This window comes from Ctenocephalides felis, unplaced genomic scaffold, assembly GCF_003426905.1.
Source record: "Ctenocephalides felis isolate EL2017-DRISC unplaced genomic scaffold, ASM342690v1 CF-g0.4_SCAFFOLD_03686, whole genome shotgun sequence".
Taxonomy (NCBI): domain Eukaryota; kingdom Metazoa; phylum Arthropoda; class Insecta; order Siphonaptera; family Pulicidae; genus Ctenocephalides; species Ctenocephalides felis.
In genome coordinates, this window is record NW_020539840.1 from 1 (window position 1) to 12,272 (window position 12,272).

The 12,272-nt window shown below is 41.6% G+C and overlaps 21 non-coding genes across 21 annotated transcripts; all 21 read left to right on the plus strand.

Moving 5' to 3' along the window:
- The first annotated feature begins 802 nt into the window (after positions 1 to 802).
- Trnap-agg lies at positions 803 to 876 on the plus strand. Its single transcript has one exon. It is a non-coding gene; the product is annotated as a tRNA-Pro (tRNA).
- Positions 877 to 1,091: 215 nt separating this feature from the next.
- Positions 1,092 to 1,162, plus strand: Trnap-agg. Its single transcript has one exon. It is a non-coding gene; the product is annotated as a tRNA-Pro (tRNA).
- An 837-nt stretch (positions 1,163 to 1,999) lies between these two features.
- On the plus strand, positions 2,000 to 2,070 carry Trnal-aag. Its single transcript has one exon. It is a non-coding gene; the product is annotated as a tRNA-Leu (tRNA).
- A 258-nt stretch (positions 2,071 to 2,328) lies between these two features.
- On the plus strand, positions 2,329 to 2,400 carry Trnap-ugg. Its single transcript has one exon. It is a non-coding gene; the product is annotated as a tRNA-Pro (tRNA).
- Positions 2,401 to 2,535: 135 nt separating this feature from the next.
- Trnan-guu lies at positions 2,536 to 2,609 on the plus strand. Its single transcript has one exon. It is a non-coding gene; the product is annotated as a tRNA-Asn (tRNA).
- Positions 2,610 to 3,623: 1,014 nt separating this feature from the next.
- Positions 3,624 to 3,694, plus strand: Trnap-ugg. The gene has a single exon. It is a non-coding gene; the product is annotated as a tRNA-Pro (tRNA).
- Positions 3,695 to 3,797: 103 nt separating this feature from the next.
- On the plus strand, positions 3,798 to 3,871 carry Trnan-guu. Its single transcript has one exon. It is a non-coding gene; the product is annotated as a tRNA-Asn (tRNA).
- A 1,001-nt stretch (positions 3,872 to 4,872) lies between these two features.
- Trnap-ugg lies at positions 4,873 to 4,944 on the plus strand. The gene has a single exon. It is a non-coding gene; the product is annotated as a tRNA-Pro (tRNA).
- A 496-nt stretch (positions 4,945 to 5,440) lies between these two features.
- Trnap-agg lies at positions 5,441 to 5,512 on the plus strand. Its single transcript has one exon. It is a non-coding gene; the product is annotated as a tRNA-Pro (tRNA).
- Positions 5,513 to 5,754: 242 nt separating this feature from the next.
- Positions 5,755 to 5,826, plus strand: Trnap-agg. Its single transcript has one exon. It is a non-coding gene; the product is annotated as a tRNA-Pro (tRNA).
- A 1,155-nt stretch (positions 5,827 to 6,981) lies between these two features.
- Trnap-ugg lies at positions 6,982 to 7,053 on the plus strand. The gene has a single exon. It is a non-coding gene; the product is annotated as a tRNA-Pro (tRNA).
- Positions 7,054 to 7,188: 135 nt separating this feature from the next.
- On the plus strand, positions 7,189 to 7,262 carry Trnan-guu. Its single transcript has one exon. It is a non-coding gene; the product is annotated as a tRNA-Asn (tRNA).
- A 363-nt stretch (positions 7,263 to 7,625) lies between these two features.
- On the plus strand, positions 7,626 to 7,697 carry Trnap-cgg. The gene has a single exon. It is a non-coding gene; the product is annotated as a tRNA-Pro (tRNA).
- A 780-nt stretch (positions 7,698 to 8,477) lies between these two features.
- On the plus strand, positions 8,478 to 8,549 carry Trnap-agg. Its single transcript has one exon. It is a non-coding gene; the product is annotated as a tRNA-Pro (tRNA).
- A 234-nt stretch (positions 8,550 to 8,783) lies between these two features.
- On the plus strand, positions 8,784 to 8,855 carry Trnap-ugg. The gene has a single exon. It is a non-coding gene; the product is annotated as a tRNA-Pro (tRNA).
- Positions 8,856 to 9,270: 415 nt separating this feature from the next.
- Positions 9,271 to 9,342, plus strand: Trnap-ugg. The gene has a single exon. It is a non-coding gene; the product is annotated as a tRNA-Pro (tRNA).
- Positions 9,343 to 9,477: 135 nt separating this feature from the next.
- Trnan-guu lies at positions 9,478 to 9,551 on the plus strand. The gene has a single exon. It is a non-coding gene; the product is annotated as a tRNA-Asn (tRNA).
- Positions 9,552 to 9,918: 367 nt separating this feature from the next.
- On the plus strand, positions 9,919 to 9,990 carry Trnap-ugg. The gene has a single exon. It is a non-coding gene; the product is annotated as a tRNA-Pro (tRNA).
- A 782-nt stretch (positions 9,991 to 10,772) lies between these two features.
- On the plus strand, positions 10,773 to 10,844 carry Trnap-agg. The gene has a single exon. It is a non-coding gene; the product is annotated as a tRNA-Pro (tRNA).
- An 832-nt stretch (positions 10,845 to 11,676) lies between these two features.
- On the plus strand, positions 11,677 to 11,747 carry Trnal-aag. The gene has a single exon. It is a non-coding gene; the product is annotated as a tRNA-Leu (tRNA).
- Positions 11,748 to 12,002: 255 nt separating this feature from the next.
- Positions 12,003 to 12,074, plus strand: Trnap-ugg. Its single transcript has one exon. It is a non-coding gene; the product is annotated as a tRNA-Pro (tRNA).
- Positions 12,075 to 12,272: the final 198 nt, after the last annotated feature.

The following is a 12,272-nucleotide window of genomic DNA, read 5'->3' on the forward strand; positions in this document are numbered from 1 at the left end:
TATTGTTTACTACAGTATTGTATATTGGATCGAGAACATATTATTTACAAACAATGTTGTACATTGGTTCCAACACAAACATGCACTGGATAAAACCCGTGGCTTGTTGGACTAGGGTTATGATTTCGGCTTAGATATTAAACGAGAGTTGCAAAATCATGTGTAAAATGTGTTTATTGAGTAGAACCCGTGGCATGTTGTACATGGATGCAACACAAATACGCAGTGGGTACAACCCGTGGCTCGTTGGTCTAGGGGTATGATTCGCTTGGGTGCGGGAGGTCCCGGATCAAATCCCGGACGAGCCCTGACATTTCTTTAATTCGAGTGCCTATTATTTACTACAATGTTGTACATTGGATCCAACACAAACACGCACTGGGGTAAACCCGTGGCTCGTTGGTATAGAGTTTTCGAGTAGACCGCGTGGCTCGCTGGTCTTGGGGTATGATTTCCGCTTAGGGTGCGGGAGGTCCCGCATTTCTTTAAATTCGAGTACATATTATTGTACTACAATATGTATATTGGATCGAAAATATATTATTCACTACAATGTTGTACAGTGTATCCAACACAAACACGCACTGGGTGAACCGGCGGCTCGTTGGTCTACATATTATTTACTACAATATTGTTTATTGGATCGAGAACATATTATTTACTACAATGTTGTACATTGTATGCAACACAAACACGCACTCGATAAAACCCGTGGTGTTAGTTGTCTAGGGGTATGATTTGGCTTAGATAATAAATGTAAGTGGCAAATCATGTGTAAAATGTGTTATTGAGTATACCGCGTGGCTCGTTGGTCTAGGGGTATGATTTCCGCTTAGGGTGCGGGAGGTGTTTCGGGTTCAAATCCCGGACGAGCCGGGACATTTCTTTAAATACGAGCGCATATTATTTTTACTACAATAATGTATATTGGATCGAGAATATGTTATTTACTATATTGTTGTACATTGGATGCAACACAAGCACGCACTGGATAGAACCCGTGGATAGTTGGTCTAGAGGTATGATTTTGGCTTAGATAATAAACGTAAGTGGCAACTCATGTGCAAAATGTATTTATTGAGTATACGCGTGGCTCGTTGGTCTAGGGGTATGATTTCCGCTTAGGGTGCGGGAGGTCCCGGGTTCAAATCCGGACGAGCCCGGACTTTTCTTTAAATTCGGGCACATATTATTTACTACAATGTTGAACATTGGATGCAACACAAACACGCACTGGGTAGAACATGTGGTTCGTTGGTCTAGGGGTATGATTCCCGCTTTGGGTGGGGAGGTCCCGGGTTCAAATCCTGGACGAGCGCGGGCACATATTATTTACTACAATATTGTATACTGGATCGAAAATACGTATATTATTTACTACAATGTTGTACATTGTATTCAACACAAACACGAACTGGGTGAAACCGGCGGCTAGTTCATCTAGGGGTATGATTTCCGTTTAGGGTGCGGGAGGTCCCGGGTTTAAATTCCGGATGAGCTCGGACAATTCTTTAAATTCGAGCACATATTATTTACTACAATAATGTATATTGGATCGAGAACATATTATTTACTACAATGTTGTACATTGGATGCAATACAAATACGCACTGGATAGAACCCGTGGCTCGTTGGTCTAGGGGTATGATTTTGGCTTAGATAATAACGTAAGTGCAAATCATATGTAAATGTGTTTATTGAGTATAGCGCGTGGCTTGTTGGTTATAGAGGTTTATTGAGTAGACCGCGTGGCTCGCTGGTCTTGGGGTATAATTTCCGCTTAGGGTGCGGGAGGTTCCTTTAAATTCGAGCACATACTATTTACTACAATGTTTTACATTGGATGAAACACAAACACGCACTGGGTAGAGTATGTCGCTCGTTGGGTGTAGGGGTATGAATTCCGCTTGGGTGCGGGAGGGTCCCGGGTTCAAATCCGGACGAGCCCGACAACAATCTTCAAATTCGAGTACCTATTATCTACTACAATGTTTTATTTGGATCGTTGGTCTAGGGGTATGATTTCTGCTTAAGGTGCGGATGTCCCGGGTTCAAATCCCGGACGAGCCCGGACATTTCTTTGAATTCGAGTACATATTATTTACTACAATGATGTACATTGGATGCAACATGGGTTACCGATTAGTGTAGATATAAGTTCCATGTTAGAATAAGCAGTGTTTTAGGATAAGTGATTATTAAATGTAAATATAGGTTAGTTAATTAAGTAACGAACAAACGCCTTTTCATTAGTAATATTTAAAGTTTAACCGAAAGGTTGGTGGATTGAACCTACGCGGGGGCGTACAACTCGTGGGTACAACTCGTGGCTCGTTGGTCTAGGGGTATGATTTCCGCTTTGGGTGCGGGAGGTCCCGGGTTCAAATCCCGGACGAGCCCTGACATTTCTATAAAATCGAGTGCCTATTATTTACTAAAATGTTGTATATTTGATCCAACACAAACACGCAATTGGCAAATCATGTGTAAAATGTGTTTATTGAGATGTGTTACTATTATCAAGAAGCGATAAGAGCCTCCGTGGCGCAATTGGCTAGCGCGTTCGGCTGTTAACCAAAAGGTTGGTGGTTCGAGCCCACCCGGGGGCGTAAAGTAGTTATTATTTATACTCTGGAATATTCAATGCATATTGTTTATACCCAATAGTATTTGATGATTATATTATTCATCATATATGTAGTTTACACGAGCCCGGACATTTCTTTAAATTCGAGCACATATTATTTACTACAGTATTGTATATTGGATCGAGAACATATTATTTACAACAATGTTGTACATTGGTTCCAACACAAACATGCACTGGATAAAACCCGTGGCTTGTTGGACTAGGGTTATGATTTAGGCTTAGATATTAAACGTGAGTTGCAAATCATGTGTAAAATGTGTTTATTGAGTAGAACCCTTGGCATGTTGTACATAGGATGCATAGTTATTTTGGCTTAGATAATAACGTAAGTGGCAAATCATATGTAAAATGTGTTTATTGAGTATAGCGCGTGGCTCGTTGGTATAGAGGTTTATTGAGTAGACCGCGTGGCTCGCTGGTCTTGGGGTATAATTTCCGCTTAGGGTGCGGGAGGTTCCTTTAAATTCGAGCACATACTATTTACTACAATGTTGTACATTGGATGAAACACAAACACGCACTGGGTAGAGTATGTCGCTCGTTGGTGTAGGGGTATGATTTCCGCTTTGGGTGCGGGGGGTGCCGGGTTCAAATCCCGGACGAGCCCGGACATTTCTTCAAATTCGAGTACCTATTATTTACTACAATGTTTTATTTGGATCGTTGGTCTAGGGGTATGATTTCTGCTTCCCGGGTTCAAATCCCGGACGAGCCCGGACATTTCTTTGAATTCGAGTACATATTATTTACTACAATGATGTACATTGGATGCAACATGGGTTACAGATTAGTGTAGATATAAGTTCCATGTTAGAATAAGCAATGTTTTAGGATAAGTGATTATTAAATGTAAATATAGGTTAGTTAATTAAGTAACGAACAAACGCCTTTTCATTAGTAATATTTAAAGTTTAACTGAAAGGTTGGTGGATTGAACCTACGCGGGGGCGTACAACTCGTGGGTACAATTCGTGGCTCGTTGGTCTAGGGGTATGATTCCCGCTCTGGGTGCGGGAGGTCCCGGGTTCAATCCCGAACGAGCCCTGACATTTCTATAAAATCGAGTGCCTATTATTTACTAAAATGGGCAAATCATGTGTAAAATGTGTTTATTGAGATGTGTTACTATTATCAAGAAGCGATAAGAGCCCCCGTGGCGCAATTGGCTAGCGCGTTCGGCTGTTAACCGAAAGGTTGGTGGTTCGAGCCCACCCGGGGGCGTAAAGTAGTTATTATTTATACTCTGGAACATTCAATGCATATTGTTTATACCCAATAGTATTTGATGATTATATTATTCATCATATATGTAGTTTACACGAGCCCGGACATTTCTTTAAATTCGAGCACATATTATTTACTACAGTATTGTATATTGGATCGAGAACATATTATTTACAACAATGTTGTACATTGGTTCCAACACAAACATGCACTGGATAAAACCCGTGGCTTGTTGGACTAGGGTTATGATTTAGGCTTAGATATTAAACGTGAGTTGCAAATCATGTGTAAAATGTGTTTATTGAGTAGAACCCTTGGCATGTTGTACATAGGATGCATAGTTATTTTGGCTTAGATAATAACGTAAGTGGCAAATCATATGTAAAATGTGTTTATTGAGTATAGCGCGTGGCTCGTTGGTATAGAGGTTTATTGAGTAGACCGCGTGGCTCGCTGGTCTTGGGGTATAATTTCCGCTTAGGGTGCGGGAGGTTCCTTTAAATTCGAGCACATACTATTTACTACAATGTTGTACATTGGATGAAACACAAACACGCACTGGGTAGAGTATGTCGCTCGTTGGTGTAGGGGTATGATTTCCGCTTTGGGTGCGGGGGGTGCCGGGTTCAAATCCCGGACGAGCCCGGACATTTCTTCAAATTCGAGTACCTATTATTTACTACAATGTTTTATTTGGATCGTTGGTCTAGGGGTATGATTTCTGCTTCCCGGGTTCAAATCCCGGACGAGCCCGGACATTTCTTTGAATTCGAGTACATATTATTTACTACAATGATGTACATTGGATGCAACATGGGTTACCGATTAGTGTAGATATAAGTTCCATGTTAGAATAAGCAGTGTTTTAGGATAAGTGATTATTAAATGTAAATATAGGTTAGTTAATTAAGTAACGAACAAACGCCTTTTCATTAGTAATATTTAAAGTTTAACCGAAAGGTTGGTGGATTGAACCTACCCGGGGGCGTACAACTCGTGGCTTGTTGGTCTAGGGGTATGATTCCCGCTTTGGGTGCGGGAGGTCCCGGGTTCAAATCCCGGACGAGCCCTGACATTTCTTTAAATTCGAGTGCCTATTATTTACTACAATGTTGTACATTGGATCCAACACAAACACGCACTGGGTATAACCCGTGGCTCGTTGGTATAGAGTTTTTCGAGTAGACCGCGTGGCTCGCTGGTCTTGGGGTATGATTTCCGCTTAGAGTGCGGGAGGTCCCGCATTTCTTTAAATTCGAGTACATATAATTTACTACAATATTGTATATTGGATCGAAAATATATTATTCACTACAATGTTGTACAGTGTATCCAATACAAACACGCACTGGGTGAAACCGGCGGCTCGTTGGTCTACATATTATTACTACAATAATGTATATTGGATCGAGAACATATTATTACTACAATGTTGTACATTGTATGCAACACAAACACGCACTGGATAAAACCCGTGGCTAGTTGATCTAGGGGTATGATTTTGGCTTAGATAATAAATGTAAGTGGCAAATCATGTGTAAAATGTGTTCATTGAGTATACCGCATGGCTCGTTGGTCTAGGGGTATGATTTCCGCTTAGGGTGCGGGAGGTTTCGGGTTCAAATCCCGGACGAGCCCGGACATTTCTTTAAATACGAGCGCATATTATTTACTACAATAACGTATATTGGATCGAGAATATGTTATTTACTATAATGTTGTATATTGGATGCAACACAAACACGCACTGGATAGAACCCGTGGCTAGTTGGTCTAGAGGTATGATTTTGGCTTAGATAATAAACGTAAGTGGCAACTCATGTGTAAAATGTGTTTATTGAGTATACCGCGTTTATTGAGTATACAACGACCAACACCGTGGCTCGTTGGTCTAGGGGTATTATTTCCGCTTAGGGTGCGGGAGGTCCCGGGTTCAAATCCCGGACGAGCCCGGACTTTTCTGTAAATTCGGGCACATATTATTTACTACAATGTTGAACATTGGATGGAACACAAACACGCACTGGATAGAACATGTGGTTCGTTGGTCTAGGGGTATGATTCCCGCTTTGGGTGGGGAGGTCCCGGGTTCAAATCCTGGACGAGCGCGGGCACATATTATTTACTACAATATTGTATACTGGATCAAAAATATATTATTTACTACAATGTTGTACATTGTATTCAACACAAACACGAACTGGGTGAAACCGGCAGCTAGGTTGGTCTAGGGGTATGATTTCCGTTTTGGGTGCGGGAGGTCCCGGGTTTAAATTCCGGACGAGCTCGGACAATTCTTTAAATTCGAGCACATATTATTTACTACAATAATGTGTATTGGATCGAGAACATATTATTTACTACAATGTTGTACATTGGATGCAATACAAATACGCGCTGGATAGAACCCGTGGCTCGTTGGTCTAGGGGTATGATTTTGGCTTAGATAATAACGTAAGTGGCAAATCATATGTAAAATGTGTTTATTGAGTATAGCGCGTGGCTCGTTGGTATAGAGGTTTATTGAGTAGACCGCGTGGCTCGCTGGTCTTGGGGTATAATTTCCGCTTAGGGTGCGGGAGGTTCCTTTAAATTCGAGCACATACTATTTACTACAAGGTTGTACATTGGACGACGAAAACACAAACACGCACTGGGTAGAGTATGTCGCTCGTTGGTCTAGGGGTATGATTTCCGCTTTGGGTGCGGGAGGTCCCGGGTTCAAATCCGGACGAGCCCGGACATTTCTTCAAATTCGAGAGTACCTATTATTTACTACAATGTTTTTTTGGATCGTTGGTCTAGGGGTATGATTTTCTGCTTAAGGTGCGGATGTCCCGGGTTCAAATCCCGGACGAGCCCGGACATTTCTTTGAATTCGAGTACATATTATTTACTACAATGATGTACATTGAATGCAACATGGGTTACAGATTAGTGTAGATATAAGTTCCATGTTTGAATAAGCAATGTTTTAGGATAAGTGATTATTAAATGTAAATATAGGTTAGTTAATTAAGTAACGAACAACCGCCTTTTCATTAGTAATATTTAAAGTTTAACCGAAAGGTTGGTGGATTGAACCTACCCGGGGGCGTACAACTCGTGGCTTGTTGGTCTAGGGGTATGATTCCCGCTTTGGGTGCGGGAGGTCCCGGGTTCAAATCCCGGACGAGCCCTGACATTTCTATAAAATCGAGTGTCTATTATTTACTAAAATGTTGTACATTGGATCCAACACAAACACGCAATGGGCAAATCATGTGTAAAATGTGTTTATTGAGATGTGTTACTATTATCAAGAAGCGATAAGAGCCTCCGTGGCGCAATTGGCTAGCGCGTTCGGCTGTTAACCAAAAGGTTGGTGGTTCGAGCCCACCCGGGGGCGTAAAGTAGTTATTATTTATACTCTGGAATATTCAATGCATTGTTTATACCCAATAGTATTTGATGATTATATTATTCATCATATATGTAGTTTACACGAGCCCGGACATTTCTTTAAATTCGAGCACATATTGTTTACTACAGTATTGTATATTGGATCGAGAACATATTATTACAACAATGTTGTACATTGTTCCACACACAACATGCACTGGATAAAACCCGTGGCTTGTTGGACTAGGGTTATGATTCGGCTTAGATATTAAACGTGAGTTGCAAATCATGTGAAAATGTGTTTATTGAGTAGAACCCGTGGCATGTTGTACATTGGATGCAACACAAATACGCAGTGGGTACAACCCGTGGCTCGTTGGTCTAGGGGTATGATTCCTGCTTCGGGTGCGGGAGGTCCCGGATTCAAATCCCGGACGAGCCCTGCATGACTTTCTTTAAATTCGAGTGCCTATTAGTTACTACAATGTTGTACATTGGATCCAACACAAACACGCACTGGGTATAACCCGTGGCTCGTTGGTATAGAGTTTTCGAGTAGACGCGTGGCTCGCTGGTCTTGGGTATGATTTCCGCTTAGGGTGCGGGAGGTCCCGCATTTCTTTAAATTCGAGTACATATTATTTACTACAATATTGTATATTGGATCGAAAATATATTATTCACTACAATGTTGTACAGTGTATCCAACACAAAACACGCACTGGGTGAAACCGGCGGCTCGTTGGTCTACATATTATTTACTACAATAATGTATATTGGATCGAGAACATATTATTTACTACAATGTTGTACATTGTATGCAACACAAACACGCACTGGATAAACCCGTGGCTAGTTGGTCTAGGGGTATGATTTGGCTTAGATAATAAATGTAAGTGGCAAATCATGTGTAAAATGTTCATTGAGTATACCGCGTGGCTCGTTGGTCTAGGGGTATGATTTCCGCTTAGGGTGCGGGAGGTTTCGGGTTCAAATCCGGACGAGCCCGGACATTCTTTAAATACGAGCGCATATTATTTACTACAATAACGTATATTGGATCGAGAATATGTTTATTTACTATAATGTTGTACATTGGATGCAACACAAACACGCACTGGATAGAACCCGTGGCTAGTTGGTCTAGAGGTATGATTTTGGCTAGATAATAAACGTAAGTGGCCAACTCATGTGTAAAATGTGTTTATTGAGTATACCGCGTGGCTCGTTAGTCTAGGGCTATTATTTCCGCTTAGGGTGCGGGAGGTCCCGGGTTCAAATCCCGGACGAGCCCGGACTTTTCTTTAAATTCGGGCACATATTAGTTACTACAATGTTGAACATTGGATGGAACACAAACACGCACTGGATAGAACATGTGGTTCGTTGGTCTAGGGGTATGATTCCCGCTTTGGGTGGGGAGGTCCCGGGTTCAAATCCTGGACGAGCGCGGGCACATATTATTTACTACAATATTGTATACTGGATCAAAAATATATTATTTACTACAATGTTGTACATTGTATTTGGATCGTTGGTCTAGGGGTATGATTTCCGCTTTGGGTGCGGGAGGTCCCGGGTTCAAATCCCGGACGAGCCCGGACTTTTCTTTAAATTCGGGCACATATTATTCACTACAATGTTGAACATTGGATGCAACACAAACACGCACTGGGTAGAACATGTGGTTCGTTGGTCTAGGGGTATGATCCCCGCTTTGGGTGGGGAGGTCCCGGGTTCAAATCCTGGACGAGCGCGGGCATTTCTTTCAATTCGAGCGCATATTATTTACTACAATGATGTACATTGGATGCAACATGGGTTACAGATTAGTGTAGATATAAGTTCCATGTTAGAATAAGCAATGTTTTAGGATAAGTGATTATTAAATGTAAATATAGGTTAGTTAATTAAGTAACGAACAAACGCCTTTTCATTAGTAATATTTAAAGTTTAACCGAAAGGTTGGTGGATTGAACCTACGCGGGGGCGTACAACTCGTGGGTACAACTCGTGGCTCGTTGGTCTAGGGGTATGATTCCCGCTTTGGGTGCGGGAGGTCCCGGGTTCAAATCCCGGACGAGCCCTGACATTTCTATAAAATCGAGTGCCTATTATTTACTAAAATGTTGTACATTTGATCCAACACAAACACGCAATGGGCAAATCATGTGTAAAATGTGTTTATTGAGATGTGTTACTATTATCAAGAAGCGATAAGAGCCTCCGTGGCGCAATTGGCTAGCGCGTTCGGCTGTTAACCAAAAGGTTGGTGGTTCGAGCCCACCCGGGGGCGTAAAGTAGTTATTATTTATACTCTGGAATATTCAATGCATATTGTTTATACCCAATAGTATTTGATGATTATATTATTCATCATATATGTTTATACACGAGCCCGGACATTTTTTAAATTCGAGCACATATTATTTACTACAGTATTGTATATTGGATCGAGAACATATTATTTACAACAATGTTGTACATTGGTTCCAACACAAACATGCACTGGATAAAACCCGTGGCTTGTTGGACTAGGGTTATGATTTCGGCTTAGATATTAAACGTAAGTTGCAAATCATGTGTAAAATGTGTTTATTGAGTAGAACCCGTGGCATGTTGTACATTACATGCAACACAAATACGCAGTGGGTACAACCCGTGGCTCGTTGGTCTAGGGGTTTGATTCCCGCTTTGGGTGCGGGAGGTTCCGGGTTCAAATCCCGGACGAGCCCTGACATTTCTTTAAATTCGAGTGCCTATTATTTACTACAATGTTGTACATTGGATCCAACACAAACACGCACTGGGTATAACCTGTGGCTCGTTGGTATAGAGTTTTTCGAGTAGACCGCGTGGCTCGCTGGTCTTGGGGTATGATTTCCGCTTAGGGTGCGGGAGGTCCCGCATTTCTTTAAATTCGAGTACATATTATTTACTACAATATTGTATATTGGATCGAAAATATATTATTCACTACAATGTTGTACAGTGTATCCAACACAAACACGCACTGGGTGAAACCGGCGGCTCGTTGTCTACATATTATTTACTACAATAATGTTTATTGGATCGAGAACATATTATTTACTACAATGTTGTACATTGTATGCAACACAAACACGCACTCGATAAAACCCGTGGCTAGTTGGTCTAGGGGTATGATTTTGGCTTAGATAATAAATGTAAGTGGCAAATCATGTGTAAAATGTGTTCATTGAGTATAACGCGTGGCTCGTTGGTCTAGGGTATGATTTCGCTTAGGGTGCGGGAGGTTTCGGGTTCAAATCCCGGACGAGCCCGGGACATTTCTTTAAATACGAGCGCATATATTTTACTACAATAATGTATATTGGATCGAGAATATGTTATTTACTATATTGTTGTACATTGGATGCAACACAAGCACGCACTGGATAGAACCCGTGGATAGTTGGTCTAGAGGTATGATTTTGGCTTAGATAATAAACGTAAGTGGCAACTCATGTGTAAAATGTATTTATTGAGTATACCGCGTGGCTCGTTGGTCTAGGGGTATGATTTCCGCTTAGGGTGCGGGAGGTCCCGGTTTCAAATCCCGGACGAGCCCGGACTTTTCTTTAAATTCGGGCACATATTATTTACTACAATGTTGAACATTGGATGCAACACAAACACGCACTGGGTAGAACATGTGGTTCGTTGGTCTAGGGGTATGATTCCCGCTTTGGGTGGGGAGGTTCCGGGTTCAAATCCTGGACGAGCGCGGGCACATATTATTTACTACAATATTGTATACTGGATCGAAAATACTATATTATTTACTACTACATGTTGTACATTGTATTCAACACAAACACGAACTGGGTGAAACCGGCGGCTAGTTCATCTAGGGTATGATTTCCGTTTGGTGCGGGAGGTCCCGGGTTTAAATTCCGGATGAGCTCGGACAATTCTTTAAATTCGAGCACATATTATTTACTACATAATGTATATTGGATCGAGAACATATTATTTACTACAATGTTGTACATTGGATGCAATACAAATACGCACTGGATAGAACCCGTGCTCGTTGTCTAGGGGTATGATTTTGGCTTAGATAATAACGTAAGTGGCAAATCATATGTAAAATGTGTTTATTGAGTATAGCGCGTGGCTTGTTGGTATAGAGGTTTATTGAGTAGACCGCGTGGCTCGCTGGTCTTGGGGTATAATTTCCGCTTAGGGTGCGGGAGGTTCCTTTAAATTCGAGCACATACTATTTACTACAATGTTGTACATTGGATGAAACACAAACACGCACTGGGTAGAGTATGTCGCTCGTTGGTGTAGGGGTATGAATTCCGCTTTGGGTGCGGGAGGTCCCGGGTTCAAATCCCGGACGAGCCCGACAATTTCTTCAAATTCGAGTACCTATTATCTACTACAATGTTTTATTTGGATCGTTGGTCTAGGGGTATGATTTCTGCTTAAGGTGCGGATGTCCCGGGTTCAAATCCCGGACGAGCCCGGACATTTCTTTGAATTCGAGTACATATTATTTACTACAATGATGTACATTGGATGCAACATGGGTTACCGATTAGTGTAGATATAAGTTCCATGTTAGAATAAGCAGTGTTTTAGATAAGTGATTATTAAATGTAAATATAGGTTAGTTAATTAAGTAACGAACAAACGCCTTTTCATTAGTATATTAAAGTTTAACCGAAAGGTTGGTGGATTGAACCTACGCGGGGGCGTACAACTCGTGGGTACAACTCGTGGCTCGTTGGTCTAGGGGTATGATTTCCGCTTTGGGTGCGGGAGGTCCCGGGTTCAAATCCCGGACGAGCCCTGACATTTCTATAAAATCGAGTGCCTATTATTTACTAAAATGTTGTATATTTGATCCAACACAAACACGCAATTGGCAAATCATGTGTAAAATGTGTTTATTGAGATGTGTTACTATTATCAAGAAGCGATAAGAGCCTCCGTGGCGCAATTGGCTAGCGCGTTCGGCTGTTAACCAAAAGGTTGGTGGTTCGAGCCC